Genomic DNA, 2,227 nt, shown 5'->3' with positions numbered 1-2,227 from the left:
CTGTGGAGTCACTTGGAGAGATAGGCTGACGAATGAGGATATAAAGGAGCGTTGTGTTGTTGATGTGGATGTGATAGGAAGCGTTATGAGGAACACACTGAGGTGGTTTGGCCATGTGGAGAGGATGGAGGGTGAAAGACTGACGAAGAGAATGTATGTGAGTGAGGTGGAGGGGGAAAGAGGGAGGGGGAGGCAGAGGATGAGATGGAGGGATGGGGTGGAGAGGTACATGAGAGAGGGGGGTGTGAGTTGGGAGCAGGGCAGTGAAATGGCGGGGGACAGGGCGACTTGGAGGCGATTTGTTTGTGGCCACCCCAAACGGGATTGAGGCGTCTGGCAATAGATAGATAGATAGATGTATACATATTTGAATAAATGTAATATGATTATTGTATGACTTGTTACATAATATTGTAGTAACATTGTAGTAATAATTGTAATATTGTATGAATTGTTACATAATATTGGAGTAATGCATAATTGTGTTGGCCTTATAATTGTAGTTACATTTTGTTAATGCAACTGTTACATAATTGTGTTGGCCTTATAATTGTAGTTACATTTTGTTAATGCAACTTTGACATGTTTGTGTTGGCCTTATAATTGTAGTTACATTTTGTTAATGCAACTGTTACATAACTGTATTGGCCTTATAATTGTACTTAAAGTTACATAAAAGTTACATCTTGTTAATGCAACTGTTACATAATTGTTACATATTGTTTGTAGTTACATAATTGTAGCAAGTGTAACATAATGCAATCGTTTGTCGTTACATAATTGTTACATATTGTTTGTAGTTACATAATTGCAGCAAGTGTAACATAATGCAATCGTTTGTCGTTACGTAATTGTTACATATTGTTTGTAGTTACATAATTGTAGCAAGTGTAACATAATGCAATCGTTTGTCGTTACATAATTGTTACATATTGTTTGTAGTTACATAATTGTGGCAAGTGTAACATAACGCAATCGTTTGTGGTTACATAATTGTTACATATCGTTTGTAGTTACATAATTGTAATAATTGCAGTCCTGACATTGAATCCGGTCATGCTGCGGGCGATGATATGATGTGCCATGCCACTAGCTTGTGGAGACAATTCATTCATTCATTGCCAGACGCCATGAATCCCAGACGGGGTGGCCAAGAGCTTAGAGTTAATTGTTTTACAGGGAGGGGCACTAATCCTCCACCAACCCCACTTGACACGTAGGGATGCCAACAGCATCTGGTGTTCCCAGGCGGTCACCCATCCAAGTACTGACCAGACCCAACGTTGCTTAACTTCGCTGATCGGACAAGAAGCGGTGTACTCAACGTGGTATGGCCGTGGAGACAATAATTTGCTTTTTTGTTTGTAATTTATGTGGTATTTTGGTATTTGTAGTAACACTTACACTTATTTTCATTTGTTTGTTATTTGACCTTACTCTATTTCTTTCTTTTTTCATTTTCTTTTGTTTCTTTTTTTTTATGTATTGATTTTCTATAGTCTGTTTTTCTTCGTTTGTCTATGCTTTTTCGGTGTTATTCGAGGTTGCATAATTGCTGGCTAATTCCCTTGGGACCCTTTTTTAAGGTTTACTTTATATTGCACAGATATTACTGAAAATGATATTATATAGCCCCATATTTTGTTATTTTATATAAAAAATATATATACACTATATACAGTATTAACTATATACACTGACTTGTTCATATGTACCTATCGTGGGCTATATATTTGTCAGCACTGTGTGGAAATCTTTGTCTTCACGATTGTGTTGATGTACATTCTTGCTAACGTCATTTGTGTTGGCCATTTCTTTTTTTCTGGTTTTCCTTGTAACTTAATGTAACTGTTTCCACTAGGTAGCTTTAATTAATAAATATTTAATACAGTTCTTTTAATCGCTCACTGAGTAACTGTGATAGTATATTTTCTTTATTACTTTGTAGATGTAATAATGTATAGCTGTATGTATGAAACACGTATTTTATGTACGTATAAATGGTAACACTCGTTGGTAGTAAATAAATGCAATAATAAATGAATGAATATATACAGTGCAGAATATTTATTGTTGGTGCAAGTATTTAGTGATTGAATTTTCATATATCTGAAGTAGGTATACGTATTTAAGTTGTAATTATACAGCGGGTTTAAATGTTTGTTCAAAATGTGTTGTCTATCACTGTGTATCGTATAAATGAAGTAACTGTAACTCACTAATTTTT

The 2,227-nt window shown here is 35.2% G+C and overlaps 1 non-coding gene across 1 annotated transcript; it reads right to left on the bottom strand.

Moving 5' to 3' along the window:
• Nucleotides 1-1,223: 1,223 nt before the first annotated feature.
• LOC145418858 (5S ribosomal RNA) lies at nucleotides 1,224-1,342 on the bottom strand. Its single transcript, XR_013900761.1, has one exon. It is a non-coding gene; the product is annotated as a 5S ribosomal RNA (ribosomal RNA).
• Between the last annotated feature and the right edge of the window lie 885 nt (nucleotides 1,343-2,227).

The sequence above is a fragment of the Coenobita brevimanus genome, chromosome 116 (assembly GCF_032717465.1).
Source record: "Coenobita brevimanus isolate Jiangsu-jjx chromosome 116, ASM3271746v2, whole genome shotgun sequence".
Classification (NCBI taxonomy): Eukaryota; Metazoa; Arthropoda; class Malacostraca; order Decapoda; family Coenobitidae; genus Coenobita; species Coenobita brevimanus.
Note: the sequence above shows the minus strand (reverse complement) of the source record. Positions and strands in the feature narration are given on the sequence as shown.